Source organism: Larus michahellis, chromosome W (assembly GCF_964199755.1).
Source record: "Larus michahellis chromosome W, bLarMic1.1, whole genome shotgun sequence".
Lineage (NCBI taxonomy): Eukaryota > Metazoa > Chordata > Aves > Charadriiformes > Laridae > Larus > Larus michahellis.
The window spans coordinates 25,431,704-25,452,702 of NC_133929.1; the positions used below are offsets into that span (position 1 = coordinate 25,431,704).

General features: G+C 48.4%; 1 protein-coding gene across 7 annotated transcripts in view; it reads right to left on the reverse strand.

Moving 5' to 3' along the window:
* LOC141735430 (tyrosine-protein kinase Fer-like) overlaps positions 1-20,999 on the reverse strand; it is a 275,100-nt gene that overhangs the window by 200,641 nt on the left and 53,460 nt on the right. The window contains exon 1 of one of the 7 annotated variants that reach the window (XM_074568168.1): positions 18,124-18,206. The exons of the other annotated variants lie outside the window; for them this stretch is intronic. The gene's annotated coding sequence lies outside the window, so the exon portion shown is untranslated. Of the gene's footprint in view, positions 1-18,123; positions 18,207-20,999 lie in introns of those variants that run through there. 7 annotated transcript variants of the gene reach the window in all.

Sequence of the window (20,999 nt, forward strand, 5' to 3'; positions counted from 1 at the left end):
AAGTGGGATGGACGACCTACTTCGATCCTGCGGACACGGGTACAGGAGTTGCAAGGAAGGACAACCACAAAAGGGGATCCCTCCAGGAAAAGTGCCGCCCCAGTTTCCAGTGGGCCGTTCCCCAGACAAAGCAGAAGGCCTGATCTTGCTTCTGATCCTCTTGAAGGAACTTCCAAGTCATTTATGCAAGAAGTGAGTAATGGATACTATGACCAGTATTAGGGGGGCCCTGCCTCCGGCCAGGTGGAGGAAAGGGACAACCGGGTTTATTGGACGGTGTGGATTCGATGGCCTGGCACATCAGACCCACAGGAGTATAAGGCTCTAGTGGACACGGGTGCACAGTGTACTTTAATACCATCAAGCTATAGAGGGGCAGAACCCATTTGTATTTCTGGGGTGACAGGGGGATCCCAAGAGTTGACTGTACTGGAGGCAGAAGTGAGCCTAACTGGGAATGAGTGGCAAAAGCATCCCATTGTGACTGGCCCAGAGGCTCCATGCATCCTTGGTATAGGTTACCTCAGGAGAGGGTATTTTAAGGACCCAAAAGGGTACCGCTGGGCCTTTGGCATAGCTGCTTTGGAGACAGAGGAAGTTAAACAGTTGTCTGCCTTGCCTGGTCTCTCAGAGGATTCTTCTGTTGTGGGGTTGTTGAGGGTCGAAGAACAACAGGTGCCGATTGCTACCACAACGGTGCATCGGCGGCAGTATCGCACTAACCGAGACTCTCTGATTCCCATCCATGAGCTGATTCGTCAACTAGAGGTTCAAGGAGTGATCAGCAAGACTCGCTCACCCTTTAACAGTCCCATATGGCCGGTGCGAAAATCTAATGGAGAGTGGAGGCTAACTGTAGACTATCGTGGTCTGAATGAAGTCACGCCACCGCTGAGTGCTGCCGTGCCGGACATGCTAGAACTCCAGTACGAACTGGAGTCCAAGGCAGCCAAGTGGTATGCCACGATTGATATAGCGAATGCATTCTTCTCAATCCCTTTGGCAGCAGAGTGCAGGCCACAGTTTGCTTTCACTTGGAGGGGCGTCCAATACACCTGGAATCGACTGCCCCAGGGGTGGAAACACAGCCCCACCATTTGCCATGGACTGATCCAGACTGCACTGGAACAGGGTGAAGCTCCAGAACATCTGCAGTACATTGATGACATCATTGTATGGGGAAACACAGCAGAAGAAGTTTTTGAGAAAGGGAGTAAAATAGTCCAAATCCTTCTGAACGCTGGTTTTGCTATAAAGCGAAGTAAGGTCAAGGGACCTGCGCAGGAGATCCAGTTTTTAGGAATAAAATGGCAAGATGGACGCCGTCAGATTCCAATGGATGTGATCAACAAAATAGCAGCTATGTCTCCACCAACTAGTAAAAAGGAAACACAGGCTTTCTTAGGTATTGTGGGTTTTTGGAGAATGCATATCCCAGATTACAGTCAAATTGTAAGCCCTCTGTATCAAGTAACCCGGAAGAAGAATGATTTTAAATGGGGTCCTGAGCAACGACAAGCTTTTGAACAAACCAAACAGGAAATAGTCCATGCAGTGGCCCTGGGGCCAGTCCGGGCAGGACAAGATGTTAAAAATGTGCTCTACACCGCAGCCGGGGAGAACGGCCCTACCTGGAGCCTCTGGCAGAAAGCACCAGGGGAGACTCGAGGTCGACCCCTAGGGTTTTGGAGTCGTGGATACAGAGGATCCGAAGCCCTCTACACTCCAACAGAAAAAGAGATATTGGCAGCATATGAAGGGGTTCGAGCTGCTTCGGAAGTAGTTGGTACAGAAGCACAGCTCCTCTTAGCACCTCGACTGCTGGTGCTGGGTTGGATGTTCAAAGAAAGGGTCCCCACCACACATCATGCAACCGATGCTACATGGAGTAAGTGGATTGCACTGATCACACAGCGAACTCGAATGGGAAACCCCAGTCGCCCAGGAATTCTGGAAGTGATCATGGACTGGCCAGAAGGCAAGGATTTCGGAATGTCACCAGAGGAGGAGGTGACGCGTGCGGAAGAGGCCCCACCATATAATAAACTGCCAGAAAATGAGAAGAAATATGCCCTGTTCACTGATGGGTCCTGCCGTATTGTGGGAAAGCATCGAAAGTGGAAGGCTGCTGTGTGGAGTCCTACACGACGGGTTGCAGAAGCCAGTGAGGGACAGGGTGAATCGAGCCAGTTTGCAGAGGTGAAGGCTATTCAGCTGGCTTTGGACATTGCTGAGCGAGAAAAATGGCCAGTACTTTATCTCTACACTGACTCATGGATGGTGGCAAATGCTCTGTGGGGGTGGTTACAGCAGTGGAAGCAGGGCAGCTGGCAGCGCAGAGGCAAACCCATCTGGGCTGCTGAACTGTGGAAAGATATTGCTGCCTGGATAGAGAATCTGGTTGTGAAAGTACGCCATGTAGATGCCCATGTACCGAAGAATCGGGCCACGGAGGAACATCAGAACAACCAGCAGGTGGATCGGGCCGCTAGGATTGAAGTGGCTCAGGTGGATCTGGACTGGCAACATAAGGGTGAACTATTCATAGCTCGGTGGGCCCATGACACCTCAGGCCATCAAGGGAGAGATGCGACATATAGATGGGCTCGTGACCGAGGGGTGGACTTGACCATGGACACTATTGCACAGGTCATCCATGAATGTGAGACATGCGCTGCGATCAAACAAGCCAAGCGTTTGAAGCCTCTTTGGTATGGAGGGCGATGGCTGAAATACAAATATGGGGAGGCCTGGCAGATTGATTATATCACACTGCCACAAACCCGTCAAGGCAAGCGCTATGTGCTCACAATGGTGGAAGCAACCACTGGATGGCTGGAAACATACCCTGTGCCCCATGCCACTGCCCGGAACACTATCCTGGGCCTTGAAAAGCAAGTCCTGTGGCGACATGGTACCCCAGAGAGAATTGAGTCGGACAACGGGACTCATTTCCGAAACAGCCTCATAGACACCTGGGCCAAAGAGCATGGTATCGAGTGGGTGTATCACATCCCCTATCACGCACCAGCCTCTGGGAAGATAGAACGATACAATGGACTGTTAAAAACTACACTGAGAGCAATGGGTGGTGGGACTTTCAAACACTGGGATACACATTTAGCAAAAGCTACCTGGCTAGTTAACACCAGGGGATCTAACAATCGGGCTGGCCCTGCCCAATCGAAACTTCCACGTACTGTAGAAGGGGATAAAGTCCCCGTAGTGCATATGAAGAATATGCTAGGGAAGACAGTCTGGGTTAGTCCTGCCTCAGGCAAAGGCAAACCCATCCGTGGGATTGCTTTTGCCCAAGGACCTGGGTGCACTTGGTGGGTGATGCGGCAGGATGGGGAAGTCCGATGTGTACCTCATGGGGATCTGATTTTGGGCGAGAATAGCCAATGAATCAGATTGTGTGCTGTTAATTGCTAAGTAACACTGTCACTGTATGTCCTCATTGCTATAATTGATATCAGTTGTACTACAAGTAAGGCACAGGGATGATGGGATAAGAACTGATCTCAGCAGCTGGCGCCCAGCAGTTTCCTCAAGATCTACATCTTCAGCCCACGGACTGCGTGCATGAGCCACACCAGGTGCACCAGTCACAAGCTCCGAAAAATACAGCATGCAACAGACCAGCACCACCCAGCATCTCACCTGCCCTGAGAGACTGTTCTAACAAATGGAGCCCAAAGCCGTGGATTAAAAGAACTCAACGGACACTTTAGAGGGATGACCCATAAACTAAGGGCATTATATGTGCGTACATATATATATATAACAGGGGAAAGTGGTGGCAATTCATTGGAACCTGCTGGGCATGGCATAGATGGTATGGAATAAGGGGTGGATAATGTCCTGGTTCCGGTGGGGATAGGGTTAATTTTTCCTGGTATTCCATGCCATGTGAGCCACGCCCACCCTGAGCTGCCGGGGGAGGGGACAGGAAGTTGCTGCTTAAAAGCGGGCTGGGGCGTCCCGGGTCCGGCTGGCCGGCGAGCGGCGGGGAGCGGCGGTTCCGTAATCGCGTTTATATATTCCCCTATCCGTGTTGTTGTTGTGGTTGTTGTTTGCATGTTCCCTTTGCTGTTCTGTTAAACTGCCTTTGTCCCAACCCAAGAGTCTTGCCTTTTCTTACGATCCTTCCTGTATTAGGAAGGCACGTGCGAGCGGCACGTGGTTCTTTGTTGCCATCTGAGGCTAAACCACGACAGGCATGAAATTTAACAAGTCCAAATTCTGCACCTAGGATTGAATAATGCTGGGCACAAGTATAGATTGGGAGAAGAGTGGCTGGAGAGCAGCCCTGAAGAAAGGCATCTGAGGGTGCTGGTTGCCAACAAGCTCAATATGAGTCAGCACTGTGCCCTGGCAGCCAAGAGGGCAAACCGCATCCTGGGGTGCATCAAACACAAAATAACCAGCCAGTCAAAAGAGGTGATTATCCCACTATATTCAGCGTTAGTGCAGCTTCACCTTGAATACTGCATGCAGTTCTGGGCCCTACAATTTAAGAAGGATGTGAAGGTCCTTGAATGTGTCCAGAGGAGGGCAACAAAGCTGGGGAAAGGGCTGGAAGACATGTCCTATGAGGAGCAGCTAAGGACTTTGGATTTGTCTAGTTTGGAGAAAAGGAGGCTGAGGGGCAACCTCATTGCTCTCTACAGCTTCCTGAGGAGGGCAAGTGGAGAGGGAGGTGCTGATCTCTTCTCCCTAGTAGCCAGCGACAGGACACATGGGAATGGTTCAAAGCTGTGCCAGGGGAGATTCAGACTGGACATTAGGAAGCATTTCTTTACTGAGAGGGTGGTCAAACACTGGAACAGGCTTCCTAGAGAGGTGGTCGATGCCCCAAGCCTGTCAGTGTTTAAGAGGCATTTGGACAATGCCCTTAATAACATGCTTTAACTTTTGGTCAGCCCAGAATTGGTCAGGCAGTTGGACTAGATGATCATTGTAGGTCCCTTCCAACTGAAACAGTCCTATTCTATTCTATTCTATTCTAGAAATTAAATTAAATTAAATTAAATTGATTTCCCCAAGTCGAGTCTGTTTTGCTTGTGACAGTAATTGCTGAGTGATCTCCCCGTCCCTATCTTGACCCATGAGCCTTTCATCGTATTTTTCTTCTCTGTCCAGTTGAGGAGAGGCAGTGACAGAGTGACTTCGTGGGCACCTGGCATCCAGACAAGGTTAACTCACCACAGCATGCAAAACTGGCTGCTATACGTGGCCCTTTTCCCTTGCATTTTCCCATTATCCATTGTCACTGGATTAGGGATGTTAGAGGATATAACCCTGCTTATTCCCTGTATTATCTCTTCTGAACCAGTTTTCCATGAATAAGTCTAATCCATTTTTGAATCTGTTGATACTTGTCTACCTCCACAACTTCCTGCATCAGCAAGTTCCAGAAGTTCACTACCTGCTTTGCACAGCACTTCCCTTTTTATTTGTTTTAAACAGTCTCCTGCTGGTTTCAACTAGTGCCACCTAGTTCTAATATTGCAAGATTTGGAGAATAACAGTTCTGCATTCATCAGGTCATTGACTCAATTGCTAAGTCACTGATGAAAATGTTGAATAAAAGCCAGTCACAGCACTAATGCCATTAGTTACTGAGTCTGTTGCATTCTGAAAAAAATACTATTAAGCCCTACCCTTTGCTTCCTACTCTCTGACCATCATCTATAAGGGCCTTTCCTCCCATCCTATGGCAAGTTATTTGCTATAATAGTCTTTGGCAAAGAGCCTTATCAAAGGCTCTTTGAAAAAAATATATATTTTCTTCACTGAAACCTTTTGATCCACTGTGGTGGTACAGACCCCCTGGGCCACACTGCGATGTCAGGGCAAGCCAACATTGGGTTCTTGTCTTAGTTACAAGTGCAGTGAGCTGGGACGATCTGGCACTTTCTTATATTGGCTACAAATGCAGTGAATTGGGATAATCTGGTACTTTCTTGTCCTGGTTCCGGCAGGGATAGGGTTCATTTTCCCAAGGATCTGGACTCAACACAGGTACTCCATACTATGTGAGCCATGACCAGTCTATAGCCGGGGAGCTGGCTGGGGGGAGGGGGCAGGCAGTTGCCGCTTGGTCCTGGGTCTGGGCCTGGTCGTCCCGGGTCTGATCGGTGAGCGGTGGTACACTAATTGTGTTTGTACATTCCTCTATCAGTGTTATTGTTGTCATTTTCTTTTTCCCTTTGCTGTTCTGTTGAACTGCGTTTGTCTCAACTCACAAGTTTTGCCTTTTTCTTCCGATTCTCCCCCACCGGTGTGGGGGGGGTGTGAGAGAACGGCTGCGTGGTTCTTTGTTGCCGGCTGAGGCTAAACCACAACAGTCCTTTTTGGCGCCCAATGTGGGGCTCGGAGGGTTGAGATAACGACAGATTCTACCAGAGCATGCTAAAACAAATTTGTTATATGCATTTATTATATTAGTTAAATAGTCGCTGGCCACCATGTTGCTTTGTTTGTTCTCATGGCTGTCTAATGTAAATTCCTATATGCTTTATATACTCCCCATGATGATGTTTATCACCTCTGGGAGAGGGATCAGGATCATCATTTTGCTGTCCTGTTTCATATCAACTTATGATGTGATAACATCACTGTTCAGATGGTTATGTTGGGGTGTTTATGTGGTATTGCTCTCCTGACCATACCTCAAGCACTGTCTCTTGGAATTTATTAATAATCACATTCAATGTATGGGGGAAACGGGGGGGGACACTTTCTCCAGCTCTTTTGCCTCCCTTTTCTCCTTCGGGCCAGGTATGACAGTTTTTGAGAATTTTTAATATCCTGGGGATGGTCCTATTGCTATGTCTCCTGAATGTGTTTCAGGTCTTGTTTAGGGTTAAACAACTATTTAAGACTACCACCCAGAGCTCTTCCTCAAGGTTGGATAGACATGGGTGGCATGGCATGTGGGAGAATAATGGCAGGTATCTAGCGAACTTCTCACCTCCAATGGTCTGGGGCTTCACTCCCTGTCCTGGCGTGAGGTAAAACAGAACCAAATTTCTGTTCAGTAATTTTCTGTTCAGAACACCTACAATACATTGATGACATCATTGTGTGGGGTAATACAGCAGAAGTTGTTTTCAGGAAAGGTAAGAAAATAATCAAGATTCTTCTGAAAGTAGGTTTTGCTGTAAAAAGAGGTCAACGGACCTGGGGAGGAGCGGACAGGGCAGGTGACCCAAAACTGACCAACAAGGGTATTCCCTCCCATCTGCCTCACACTCAGTATAAAAGCTGAGGGATCAAAGGGTCAGCTCTCTTGCTTCAATGGCCGACGTGCGAAGAGGACTCAGTCTGTTCGTCTGCCTTTGATCCTGATTTGTGGGTTCCTGACTCCAGATTTGGAATACAGTTCCCATTCATCACTGAGTCCAGTCTGGGACTTCCCCAGTGCCTGCCAGTGACGTCATCCTGTGAGCTTGATACGGTTTTGTATATACTGTATCTATTTCATTATTTTCCTTTTTATTTTATTATTAATATTTCATTAGTTTAGTTCCTTCTAAACTCGTAAATCTATCTCTCCTCCTCCTCTCCTTGGAGTGATAGGTGGGGGAGAGCATCTGTCTTGTCATTGGCCGATTTGGCCTAAACCACGACAGATTTATCGGTGCCCAACGTGGGGCACAAACGGAGCTTGACCAGAGCCCTGATAGATTGCCTGAATAGCTTGAATTCCAGCTTGCTCAGGGAGAACAGACAGCTCGCATCATGTTGTTCTTACGCAAAATGTTATATCGTGCCTTTAGAGAGCTTTGTATGAAGTTAATTGATGCAGTGGTGCTTAACTTGACGAATCTGTTGCATGGTTTATTTCTTCTTTGTGTTTGGATGCGGTGGTCTAAGCTTGCTATTTTGGTGTGGGTTGGCCTTCAGATGTATAAAATGGTTGCTTGGATAATGGTTCTACCTGCATATCTTGAGCATCACGTGATGGATTCTTTTACTAATTACACTTTCGGTTTTACCTGGGGAAAGTTTACTTCACCCTTTAATGATTATGCCAAAGTGACGCTATCAGAATTAGGGGATGGAAAACCTTCGGGCTGTTTAGAGAGTGAATGTTACTTTCATAAAATCATGATTCTGTTGTTGGTTTTCCTGAATGTGTTGCAGGGGTGTTTTTTTGGTTTTTTTTTGTTTTTTTGTTAAATATCAGCGCAGGAGTATTATGTGATGTGATATTGCTACTCAAACCCCTCGGACAAAGCTACAGACAGCAGAAACACAAACAACTCAAACCACTGCCCAAGCCACACTGTCCCCACTGGCACCGGCAAAAGCCACAGCACAGACACAGACCACTGCCCAAGGTACCCCACAGCCAGCAGCACCGGTTGCCCCCCCCAACGGCACTGGCACCGGCACCGGCGGAAGCCACGCCCCCGGACATAAAGACACCGGCGCCAGCGGCATCAGCTGCCCCCATAGCGGCACCGGCCAGGCCCACACCTCCGCTCGTACTGGCGAAAGCCCTGGCACCGGCTCCGGCACAAACCATGCCCCGGCCCATCCCGGCAGCAGTCACTCAGCAGCCTGCGATAAAAGTTACTCTGCCGCCTGCACCCCCCACACCTGAATCGTCAGCCCCTCCCCCGCCCCTATAGGCACCGGCTGCTCCAGCCCCGACAAGGAGCACGGTCACTGCTGCTCCAACAACGAGCACTGCTGCTACTCATAAACTCCAGCAGAACCGGCACAAGTTGCCCTGGTGACCAGGAAGCAGAAAAGAAAGTCAGCTTGTGCCCCTGCCTCTTATGACAGAGACCAGCCCAAGCCAGACACCATGGGAGAGGGTTCCTCTGAGGAAGATCCAGGAGAGGGTCCTTCTCAGGCAGCGTTAACACAGGAGGAGAACTCAGATGCAGAGATATTCGTTAAATCCTTCTCTATGAAGGATTTGTGAAATATGAGGAAGGACTTAAGTCATCATGAAGGGGAAACACATCTCCTGGTTGCTCCGATGCTGGGACAATGGGGCCGATACCATAGATTTAGATGGCAGAGAAGCTAAGCAGTTGGGAAACCTGGACAGAGATGGAGGTATTGATAAAGCGATTGGGAGAAAGACAAACACTCTCAGTCTCTGGAGGCAACTGCTATCAGCTGTGAAGGGCAGGTATCCCTTTAAGGATGATATCAAATGCCATCCAAGCAAATGGACCAGCATGGAAAAAGGTATTAAGTATCTGAGGGAACTGGCTGTGTGAGAGGTGATTTATGGTGACTGGCAAGTGAATGTAGACCCTGATGAAATGCCGTGCAAATGATCTTTGTTGAAAAAGCTTGTGCGGAGTGCACCATCGATGTAGTCCCACCCTTTGTCAACAATGGTCTGGGGATGATCTGATGCTGATACATCAACTGTAAATGAGGTGGCTAACAAGGTGCGACAGTATGAAGACAGTCTTTCTTGTCCACTTACTGTGGCAGCCGTGGAAAAAATGGCTGAGCAAACCAAGACCATGGCTGAGAAAACCGAGAAGATGGCTGAGAAAATGACCAAGACAGACAATAGCTGAGCAAAATGAGAAAAATTATACAATTTTTCATAAACTGCTTGAAAAACTGTCTGAGATGGGGAAACAATCCCACTCTTCGCCTGAATGGACCCATGCCTTGGTCATTAAGAAAAAACGCCCTCCTACGAGACCAACTCATGGAAAACAGGACCCGCTCTGAGATTTCAGTGGCTTTGCCTCTGCAACTATGGAGAGGACGTGAGTAAGTGGGATAAAAAACCTACTCCACCCCTACAGGCATGAGTGCTTGAGTTGCAAGGTAAAACAGATGGAAGAAAGACTTCTTGCAGAAGGATGGCTGCTCCAGTCCATGGTAAGCGATTCTCCAGTCCAGATAGGAACTCATCTGATAATTACAGATATTGTTCTCAATATTAGAGGTGCCCTGCCTCCAGCCAGGAGGAGGATAACTGAGTTTATTGGACTGTGTGGATTCGATGGCCTGACACATTAGAGCCACAAAAGTATAAAGCCCTGGTGGACGCTGGTGCACAGTGTACCCTATTGCCATCGAATCATAAAGGGACAGAATCTGTCTCTATTTCTGGAGTGACAAGTAGGTCTCAAGAAATGACTGTATTGGAGGCTGAAGTGACCCTAACTGGGAATAAATGGGAGAAACATCCCATTGTGACTGGTCCAGATGCTCCGTGCATCCTTGGCATAGACTACCTCAAGAAAGGGTATTTCAAAGTCCCGTGATCATCTGCCCTTGTTCTTGTGGGGGATTTCAACTTCCCGGATGTCTGCTGGGAATACTACACAGCAGAGAGGGAACAGTCCCGGAGGTTCCTGGAGTGTGTGGAAGACAACTTCCTAACACAGCTGGTGAAGGAACCTACTAGGGGAAGTGCCCTACTGGACCTACTGTTTGTTAACAGAGAAGGTCTTGTGGGGGATGTAAAGGTTGGAGGTCGTCTTGGGCAGAGTGACCATGAAATGATAGAGTTTTCAATTCTTGGTGAAGCGAGGCGGGGAGCCAGCAGAACTGCCACCTTGGATTTCCGAAGGGCAGACTTTAGCCTGTTTAGGAGCATGGTTGAGAGTGTCCCTTGGGAGGCAGTTTTGAAGAGCAAAGGTGCCCAGGAAAGCTGGTCATACTTCAAGAAGGTGCTCTTAGAAGCACAGGAGAAGGCCATCCCCATGTCCCGAAAGATGAGCCGCCGGGGAAGAAGGTCAGCCTGGCTAAATAGAGAGCTTTGGCTGGACCTCAGGAAAAAAAGGAAGGCTTACATTCTCTGGAAAAGGGGCTTAGCAACTTATGAGGATTATCAAGATATAACAAAGCTATGCAGGGGGAAGATTAGAAGGGCCAAAGCTCAATCAGAACTCAGCTTGGCCACTGCAGTTAAAGACAACAAGAAGAGATTTTTCCAGTATATCAACAGAAAAAGGAAAACTAGGGAAAATATAGGTCCACTGATGAATGAGACGGGTGCCCTAGTGGTGGAAGACACAGAGAAGGCAGAGTTACTGAATGCCTTCTTTTCTTCGGTCTTCACTGATAAAGCCATCCCTCACACATCCCATACCCTGGAGGCAAGGGGGAAGGTCGGGAGAGAGGAAGACTTTCCCTTAGTTGAGGAGGACCGGGTCAGAGACCACTTGGCCAAGCTGGACATTCATAAATCCATGGGCCCTGACGGGATGCACCCACAAGTGCTGAGAGAGCTGGCAGATGTTATCGCTAGACCACTCTCCATCGTCTTTGAAAAGTCATGGGGAACAGGAAAGGTGCCTGAGGACTGGAGGAAGGCTGACATCACTCCAATCTTCAAAAAAGGCAAGAAGGAGGACCCAGGGAACTACAGGCCGGTTAGTCTCACCTCTGTCCCTGGGAAGGTAATGGAGTGACTCATTCTGGATGTCGTCTCCAAACACGTAGAGGAACAGGAAGTTATTGGAAGTGGTCAGCATGGATTTACCAAGGGCAAATCATGCCTGACCAATCTGATAGCTTTCTATGATGTTATAACGGGTTGGCTGGATGAGGGGAGAGCCGTAGATGTCATCTACCTTGACCTTAGCAAGGCTTTTGACACTGTCTCCCATAACATCCTCATTAGGAAGCTGAGGAAGTATGGGCTAGACGAGGTGACAGTGAGGTGGATCGAGAGCTGGCTGAGTGACAGAACCCAGAGGGTTGTGATCAGTGGCACAGAGTCCAGTTGGAGGCCTGTAACCAGTGGTGTCCCTCAGGGGTCAATACTTGGTCCAATTTTGTTCAATATATTCATTAATGACCTAGATGAGGGGACAGAGTGTATCCTCAGCAAGTTTGCTGATGATACCAAGCTGGGAGGGGTGGCCGACACTCCAGAGGGCCGTGCTGCCATCCAGCGTGACCTGGACAGGCTGGAGAGCTGGGCAGAGAAGAACCTAATGAGGTTCAACAAAAGCAAGTGTAGGGTCCTGCACCTGGGAAGGAAGAATGCCAAACACCAGTATATGTTAGGGGCGGACATGCTGGGAAGCAGCTCTGAGGAGAAGGACCTGGGGGTCCTGGTAGACAGCAAATTATCCATGAGCCAGCAGTGTGCCCTTGTCCCCAAGAAGGCCAATGGCATCCTGGGCTGCATAGGGAAGACTGTGGCCAGTAGGTCGAGGGAGGTCATTCTCCCCCTCTACTCTGCACTGGTGAGGCCACAACTGGAATACTGTGTCCAGTTTTGGGCTCCCCAGTTCAAGAGGGACAGGGAACTACTGGAGCGAGTCCAGCGTAGGGCAACCAAGATGATTATGGGACTGGAGCACCTCCCTTATGAGGAAAGGCTGAAAGAGCTGGGACTCTTTAGCCTGGAGAAGAGAAGGTTGAGGGGGGACCTGATTAATGTTTACAAGTATCTAAAGGGTGGGTTTAAGGAGGACGGAGCCAGGCTCTTTTCAATGGTTCCCAGTGACAGGACAAGGGGCAATGGGCACAAGCTAGAACATAGGAAGTTCCGTTCAAATACACGGAAAAACTTCTTTACAGTGAGGGTGACAGAGCACTGGAACAGGCTGCCCAGGGAGGTTGTGGAGTCCCCTTCTCTGGAGATTTTCAAGACTCGCCTGGATGCAGCCCTGAGGGATGTGGTTTAGGCAATCCTGCTCTAGCAGGGGAGTTGGACTAGATGATCTCTAGAGGTCCCTTCCAACTCTGAAGATTCCGTGATTCCGTGAAAAGGGTATCAGAGGGCTTTTGGTATAGCACCTGTAGAGACTGAGGACATTACACAGCTGTCTACCTTACCTGGCCTTTCAGATGACCCTTCTGTGGTGGGACTGCTGAGGGTTAAAGAACAGCAGGTGCCAATTGCTACTGCCACAGTGCATCAATGATAGTTTCGCACCAACCGAGACTCCCTGATTCCCATCCAGAACCTGATTCATCACCTAGAGACCCAAGGAGTGATCAGCAAGACTCGCTCACCCTTTAACAGTCCCATATGGCCGGTGCAAAAGTCTGATGGAGAGTGGAGATTAACAGTAGACTATCGTGGCCTGAATGAAGTCACACCCCCACTGAGTGCTGCTGTGCCAGACATGCTAGAACTGCAGTATGAACTGGAGTCCAAGGCAGCCAAGTGGTGTGCTACAATTGACATTGCTAATGCATTCTTCTCTATTCCTTTAGCAGCAGAGTGCAGGCCACAATTTCCTTTCCCCTGGAGGGGTGTCCAGTACACCTGGAATCGACTGCCCCAGGGGTGGAAACACAGCCCCACCATTTGCCATGGACTGATCCAGACTGCACTGGAGAAGGGTGGAGCTCCAGAACACCTGCAGTACATTGATGACATCATTGTGTGGGGTAATACAGCAGCAGAAGTTTTCAAGAAAGGTAAGAAAATAATCAAGATTCTTCTGAAAGCAGGTTTTGCCATAAAAAGAGGAAAGGTCAAGGGACCTGCACAAGAGATCCAGTTCTTAGGAATTAAGTGACAAGATGGTCGTCGCCAGATCCCAATGGATGTGATTAACAAAATAACAGCTATGTCCCCACCTACTAACAAAAAGGAAACACAAGCCTTCTTAGGTGTTGTGGGTTTCTGGAGACTGCACATTCCAGGTTATAGTCAGATTGTGAAACCTCTCTATGAAGTGACTCAAAAGAAAAATGAGTTTACGTGGGGCCCTGAGCAACAACAGGCCTTTGAGCAAATTAAACAAGAGATTGTGCAAGCAGTAGCCCTTGGCCCAGCCCGAACAGGACAGGACATTAAAAATGTGCTCTACACTGCAGCCAGGGACAGTGGCCCTACGTGGAGCCTCTGGCAGAAAGCACCAGGGGAGACTCGAGGTCGACCCCTAGGATTCTGGAGTGGAGGCAACAAAGGCTCCAAGGCCAACTGTACTCCAACTGAGAAAGACATCTTGGCAGCATATGAAGGAGTCAGAGCTGCTTCAGAGGTAATTGGTACTGAAGCACAGCTCCTCCTGGCGCCCCAATTACCATTCCTGGGCTGGATGTTCAAGGGTAAGGTTCCTTCTACTCATCATGCCACCAATGCTACCTGGAGGAAGTGGGTTGCCTTAATCACACAGCAAACTCAAATAGGAAACCCCAATCGTCCAGGAATCATAGAAGTGATCACAAACTGGCCCGAAGGCATAGACTTTGGAATGCCACCAGAGGATGTGGTGACATGAGCTGAGGAAGCCCCACCATATAATGAACACTCAAATAATGAGAAAAAGTATGGTCTGTTCACTGATGGATCTTGTATTGTAGGAAAACACCGAGAGTGGAAAGCTGCTGTGTGGAGTCCTATATGACAAGTCGTAGAAGATGCTGAAGGAGAAGGTGAATTGAGTCAATTTGCAGAGGTAAAAGCCATCCAGCTGGCCTTAGACATTGCTGAATGAGAAAAGTGGCCAATACTCTGTCTCTATACTGAGTCATGGATGGTGGCCAATGCTCTGTGGGGGTGGTTAAAGCAGTGGAAGCAGAGCAACTGGCAGCGCAGAGGTAAACCCATCTGGGCTGCTGAATTATGGCAAGACATTGCTGACCGGCTAGGGAAACTAGTTGTGAAGGTACGCCATGTAGATGCCCACATACCCATGAGTCAGGCACTGAGGAACATCAAAACAATCATCAAGTGGACCAGGCTGCTAAGATTTTTCCAGACAGATTTGGACTGGGAACATAAAGGTGAAGTATTCTTAGCTCGGTGGGCCCATGACACTTCAGGTCATCAAGGAAGGGATGCAACATATAAATGGTCTCATAACCAAGGGGTGGATTTAACCATGGATGCTATTGTGCAGGTCATCCACAACTGTGAAACATGTGCCGACCTGCTGGCCACGCTTCTTTTGATGCAGCCCAGGATACGGTTGGCTTTCTGGGCTGTGAGTGCACGTTGCGAGCTCATGTTGAGCTTTTCATCCACCAGTACCTCCAAGTCCTTATCAGCAGGGCTGCTCTCAATCCCTTCATCCCCCAGCCTGTACTGATACCAGGGATTGCCCCGACCCAGGTGCAGGACCCTGCACTTGGCCTTGTTGAACCTCATGAGGTTCACATGGGCCCACTTCTTGAGCTTGTCCAGGTCCCTCTGGATGACATCCCATCCATCAGGCGTGTCGACCACACCACTCGGCTTGGTGTCATCTGTAAACTTGTTGAGGGTGCACTCGATTCCACTGTCATTGATGAAGATACTAAACAGTACTGGTCCCAGTATGGACCCCTGAGGGACATCACTTGTCACTGATCTCCATCTGGACTTTGAGCCGTTGACCACTACCCTCTGGATGCAACCATCCAACCAATGGTGGACTGAACAGTCCACCCATCAAATCCATATCTCTCCAATTTAGAGAGAAGGATGTTGTGGAGGACCGTGTCAAAGGCCAGATAGATGATATCCATTGCTCTTCCCTTGTCCACTGATGCAGTCACTCCATCGTAGAAAGCCACCAGGTTGGTCAGGCAGGACTTGTCCTTGGTGAAGCCATGCTGGCTGTCTCGAATCACCTCCCTGTCCTCCATGTGCCTTAGCATAGCTTCTTGGAGGATCTGTTCCATGATCTTCCCAGGCACAGAGGTGAGGCTGACAGGGCGGTAGTTCCCAGGATCCTCCTTTCTACCCTTTTTAAAAATGGGTGCAATGTTTCCCTTTTTCCAGTCACAGGGAACTTCACCTGACTGCCATGACATTTCAAATATCGTGGAGAGTGGCTTGGCAACTCCATCAGCCAATTCCCTCAGGACTCTGGGATGCATCTCATCAGGTCCCATAGACTTGTATATGTTCAGGTTCTTCAGGTGGTCATGAACCTGATCATCTCTTACAGTGGGAGGGACTTTGCTCCCCCAGTCCCTGCTTTGTGGTCCATCCACTCGAGAGGTTGATCTACATGAGGATAGGGAGGCTCTACAGAGAGACTTGGATAGATTGGACCGATGGGCCAATGCTAATGGAATGTGCTTCAACAAGGCCAAGTGCCGGGTCCTGCACTTGGGCCACAACAACCCCATGCATCACTACAGGCTTGGGGAAGTGTGGCTGGAGAGCTGCCTGGCAGAAAAGGACCTGGGGGTTCTAATTGACAGGCGGCTGGACATGAGCCAGCAGTGTGCCCAGGTGGCCAAGAGGGCCAATGCCATCCTGGCTTGTATTAGAAATAGTGTGACCAGCAGAAGGAGGGAGGTGATTGTCCCCCTGTACTCAGCACTGGTGAGGCCACACCTTGAGTATTGTGTCCAGTTCTGGGCACCTCAATATGAGAGAGATATCGAGGTGCTGGAGCGAGTGCAGAGGAGGGCAACGAAACTGGTGAAGGGCCTGCAGAATAAATCTTATGAGGAGCGACTGAAGGAGCTGGGACTGTTTAGTTTGAGGAAGAGGAGGCTGAGGGGAGACCTCATCGCTCTCTACAACTACTTGAAAGGCCATTGTAGAGAGGTTGGTGCTGGTCTCTTCTCACAGGTAATTAGCGATAGAACAAGAGGGAATGGGTTCAAGCTGCAGCAGGGTAGGTTTAGGCTGGACATTAGGAAAAAATTCTTCACAGAAAGAGTGGTTAGACACTGGAATAGGCTGCCCAGGGAGGTGGTGGAGTCACCATCCCTGAATGTGTTTAAGAGTTGTTTAGATGTGCTGTTAAGGGATATGGTGTAAGGGAGAACTTTGTAGAGTGGAGTTGATGGTTGGACTCGATGATCCCAAGGGTCTTTTCCAACCTAAATGATTCTATGATTCTATGAGGTGTGGGGAGAGAGATTGCCAGCGAAGACTGAGGCAAAAAAATTGTTTAATACCTCAGCCTTCTCCTTTTCTGTTGTTACCAGTTTGCCAGTCTTGGTCATTGGGGAGGTACACTTTCTTTGACCTTCCTTTTCTGGCTGACACACCTGTAGAAGCCTTTATATTATTCTTTGCGTCCCTTGCCAAGTTCAGCTCCAACCACGCCTTGGCCTTCCTGACGCAATCCCTACACAACCGGGCAACATCCCTATACTCTTCCCAGGATACCTGTTCCTGCTTCCACTGCCTGTGCGTTTCCTTCTTGCCCTTTAGTTGGACCAGCAGGTCTCAAATCACCCATGCTGGTCTCTTGCCTTCCTCTCCTGATGTCTTACACCTGGGGATCGAGAGTTCTTGTCCTTTATGGAAAGCATCCTTAAAGATCTGCCAGCTCTGTTCTGCTCCCTTGTCCCTGAGGGCAGTTTCCCAGGGGATCCTATTGACTAACTCCTTGAAGAGGTGGAAGTTTGCTTTCCTAAAATTCAGGGTCCTGACTTCACTCTTTGCCTGACCCATATCCTTCAGGACTGCGAACTCCACCAGTGCGTGACTACAGCCCAGGCTGCCTCCAATCTTGATGTCACCAATTAGCTCACTTGTGTTGGTGACCATCAGGTCCAGTATCACATTCCCTCTGGTGGGGCTGTCTATTACCTGGCTTAAGAAGTTCTCTTCGATGCACTCCAGTAGTCTCCTGGATTGCCTACAGCTCACCATGCTACTTTTCCAACAGATGTTGGGGTGGTTGAAGGCCCCCAACAGGATGAGAGCCTGTGAGCGCAATGCCTCCTGTAGCTGGCGTAAGAAGGCTTCATCAACAGGCTCCCCTTGATGGGGTGGCCTGTAGTAGACACCAACCACAAGGCTCCCTTTGTTGCCTCAGTCTCTGATTCTTACCCATAGGCTTTCAACCTGCTCATGGCTATTCTTCAGAGACAGCTCTTTACATGCTATCCATTTCTTGATGCAGAGGGCAACGCCTCTGCCCCTCCTTCCTCCCTTTGGAACAGCCTGTAGCCATTGATAGGCACACTCCAGTCATGGGATATCTCAATCCAAGAGTTTTCTCACTTTTACACTTCCAATTCTCTCCCCTATTCCACTGTGGGGAGCGAGCAAGCAGCCTAGTTGCTGGCTGGGGTTAAACCACAACACTATTCTAGAATATTTTCAAATTGATCATGCTTCCCTGGTGTACTGGGTTTATGTGGCAGGGTTTTGGTAGTGGGGGGGAGCTGCAGGGGTGGCCACTGTGAGAAGACACCAGGAGCTACCCCTGTGCCAGAGACAGTTCTATCCAGCTCCAAAATGGATACACTGCTCACCAAAGCTGAGCCTATCGGTGAAGCTGGTGGCGCCTCTGTGATAACATATTTAAGACAGGGTAAAAAACACTGCACAGCATCTGTAAGAGAAAGGAATGAGAAAAAAAACTGAGAGAAACGATTATGCAGGCAGGCCAGTGAAGAAGGAGGGGGAGGAGGTGCTCCAGGCGCTGGAGCAGAGATTCACCAGCAGTCCATGGAGAAGACCATGGTAAGGCAGGTTGTTCTCCTGCAGCCCGTGGAGAGGACCACGCCAGAGCAGATATCCACACGGATGGTGAGAAACAAAGACAAAAAAATAAAACACCTTTTTCCCAGGCTCAACTTCACTCCTTCCTTCCTGACTATTCTACTTTTTCCCTGCCACACCCGAGTGGTGTAGGGGGGATGGGGAATGGAGGGTTGTAATCATTTTGTAATAGTTCCTCTCTGCTGCTCCTTCCTCCTCACACTTTTCCCCTGCTCCAGCATGCGCCCTCCATGGGCTGCAGTTTCTGTCAGGAGAACCTGCTCCAGAGTGGGCTCTCCATGGGGCACAGTTCTTTCAAGGAATATCTACCTGCTCTGGCATGGAGTCCTCCACAGGCTGCAGTGTGGATACATGCTTCACAGTGGTCTCTTCCACAGGCTGCAGGTGAATCTCTGCTCCAGTGTCTGTAGTACCTCCTCCCCATCCTTCTTCTCTGAGCAAGATTTTTTCTCACACTTTTATTTTCCTCACTCCTCACACTGCCATGCAGTGTTTTCTATACCCTTTCTTAAATATCAGCTTAAAAAACCCCAGCTTTGCTGATTGGCTCAGTTTTGGTCTGCAGTGGGTCCATTGCAGAGACAGCTGGAACTGGCTGTGTCCAGGGGCAGCCCCTGACCTCGTCTCACAGAGGCCACCCCTGCAGCCCCCACCCCCCGTTTCTAATAAAACCTTGCCATGAAAACACAATACAGGCTATTAAGAACAAAGCCAGCACTTCGACTCAGGAACTCCCTAAGTAACAAATGAGTATGAAGTTGAGACTACTGTCTATCTGCTTGTCCCATCTCATACAATCTCTAGAAATTTGCTACTGGCCACTGTCAGCTATGTTTTTAAAACAGAGTAAGACAAATATTTTGTCTGTCATTTAATTGAAAACATTCTAATTACTGACCTAACTTTATATGTGGAAGGAACAAATTTCTCATACTGTAGTTTAGCTAGATGAAAAAATTTACTCCGTATGACCAATAGAAAACACATATATCTCCAGAGTTGTGTCCTGGTTTGAAGTAAAACAGAACCAATTTTCTGTTCAGTAACTATACTTTTTAGCAAAGCCTCTTCTAACTCTCTGAAATTAACAGCGTATTGTGCAGAAACTGTTTGCTCTCAGAGAGATAAGACCTATGTTTATAGTTAATGCCAAGGAATGGTACGCAGAGAGGCTCTTGCTTATACTTATTGCTATAACAACCAAGGTCAGATAACTTTGTCATTTGCCCCGTTGGAGGGTCGGAAGTGGAAAAGCGCAGAGGGGTCCCACCTGCAGGGAGGAGTGGACAGGACAGGTGACCCCAAACTGACCAACAGGGGTATTCCATCCCATCTGCATCATGCTCAGTATCTTTCTTCATTGGCCGGCGTCCAAGGAGGACTCTGCTCGTCTGCCTTTGATCCCAGATCCGGAATCCAGTTCCTGTCTGGGACTTCCCCAGTGCCCGCCAGTGATGTGATCATCATCCTGGGATCTTGATACAGTTTCTTATATATTCTATATATTTCATTATTTAATTTTTATTATTTTATTAATATTTCATTAAAATAGTAGCCCTTTGGGTTGTATTTTGAAGAATTGGAACAAGTTTGGGGGAAATACGATGACTAAAGATAAAATGAAGAGATATTGTAACCAATGGTGGCCGAATTATAAACTGGATGATGGCGAGCGATGGCCAGAAAACAGGACTTTGCAGTTTAATACTATATTGCAATTGATGTTGATATGTTAATGCTGTGTATTGAAGAAAAGGAGAAAAAACCGGGTATCTGTATGTTGTGCAGGGGACGAACAGGAAGACATACAACTGCTAGTTCCCCCTACCCCACCCCCGCATAACACCAGGACAGGAGTAAATAAAGAGCAAGAGGACCACGGGGTGGATCAGAAAAAAGGAAAGACAGGAACTGAGAATTTTAGTCCTATTTCAAGTAGGACTCGGGGACATTCCCAGCCAGCGTTACAAGAACCTTTAAGACAAGCAGTAGGGGTTGACGATGCACCAGTTTTTGTACATGTCCCATTTACCATTTCTGACCTGTTACATTGGAAACAGTCTGTAGGGTCATACTGAGAGAATCCGGAAGAGATGTATCGGCTTTTAGAAACTATTATGCTACCTCACAACCCCAACTGGGGAGATATGCAGACTCTACTGAATACCTTTTTTACTGCAGAGGAAAGGAGAATGGTATTAGACAAGGCGAATGAAGAGGGAGGGAAAAGGAATAGACAGGAGGATCCTAATCAGTACTTGCCTTTGAGGGTAGACCCAGAATGGGATCCAAACTTTGGATTAGGGAAAGCTAAGTTAAAGCAATACCAGCAGCTGATACTGTATGGAGTACAGCATAGGGTTCCAAAACCAAAAAATCTGTCTAAACTATATGAAGTTAGACAAAAGCCCAAAGAAAGCCCATTGGCTTTTTACAAGAGATTACGTGAGACAGCTAAGAAATGGACTGACATAAATCCAGAAGAGGAGGCAAATCAGAAAAAAGCTACAGAAAGCAGATGAAGCAGAGGCAATGCCTATATCTCAGTTGATTGAAATTGCTTATAAGGTATATAACAATGGAGAGGTAAAAAAAGAAAAGAACGAACAGGAAAAAATGAAACTGC